The sequence below is a fragment of the Terrapene carolina genome, unplaced genomic scaffold (genome assembly GCF_002925995.2).
Source record: "Terrapene carolina triunguis isolate 2854851 unplaced genomic scaffold, T_m_triunguis-2.0 Scaffold833, whole genome shotgun sequence".
Lineage (NCBI taxonomy): Eukaryota > Metazoa > Chordata > Testudines > Emydidae > Terrapene > Terrapene triunguis.
In genome coordinates this window covers 638,774-639,638 of record NW_020665184.1, presented here as the reverse complement: position 1 = coordinate 639,638, position 865 = coordinate 638,774, and the positions used below count along the sequence as shown (strand labels likewise).

At 68.2% G+C, this 865-nt stretch overlaps 1 protein-coding gene across 1 annotated transcript in view; it reads right to left on the bottom strand.

The window, feature by feature from the left end:
- The window catches only part of PRKCSH (protein kinase C substrate 80K-H), a 16,406-nt gene extending 16,110 nt beyond the window's left edge, over positions 1-296 (bottom strand). Inside the window, exon 1 of the mRNA XM_026660664.2 lies at positions 197-296. The gene's annotated coding sequence lies outside the window, so the exon portion shown is untranslated. The remainder of the gene's footprint in view (positions 1-196) is intronic.
- Positions 297-865: the final 569 nt, after the last annotated feature.

Genomic DNA, 865 nt, shown 5'->3' with positions numbered 1-865 from the left:
AGACCCAGCCCCTCCCTCCCCCACTGAGGCCCCTATAGAGACCCAGCTCCCCTCTCTCCCATGGAGGCCCCTATAGAATGGAACTCACCCCCTCCCCATCAGGGCCCCTATAGATGCAGCCCCACGGAGGCCCCTATAGACCCAGGCTCGCCCCTCCCCCCACGGAGGCCCCCACCGACCCAGCCCCCCCCGGTACCCGAGGAAGGGGCGGAATCCCCGTGGAGAAGGGTCCAGGGTCCACGCCAGCGAAACCGGAAGTCAGCGGCGGCTCACATCCGCTTGGGCGCCCACAAGAGGACGGAGGCGGGAGAGACAAAAGGAAACGGCGTGTTCGGGCCGCCATGTTGAGAGTGGCATGGCTCGCCCCGGCCCACTGGCGGGCGGCCATCTTTGATGTGGCGGAAGTACCTGACTCTCTCCCCCGCCCTTCTAACCATGATGGTGTTGAATGCGCCGCGCTTTGGCGGCCACCTTGAATGTGGCGGAAGTCGTCCAGCCAATACTAGCAAGCGGGACCAGGGGAGGGGGAGAAGAGGCTGTCTCCCAGTCTCCCCCTCCTCCACTGGAGGGCGGCGGATGGGGCCGCCCGCGTACCTAGCTCGGGTCAGAGCCTGGTGACCTTCTTCCCATCATGCCCCGCCGGACCCGCGCCCTGGCGGCCAATGGGAGGCTTTGTATCAGAGTTGGTTGCCATGGCGAGCTGGGCGGAGGATGGTGAATGGGGAGCAGGGCCTTGGAGGGGCGCAGAGGCGGCTGCAGGGGAGCAGGGCAGGACCCGGTGGGGCTTGGGGGGCGGGGGAAGCTCGGGGCACTGAGGGGAGCGGAGCCACCCGCTGGGGTGCCCCCACCTGCCCTAGGGTGCCCC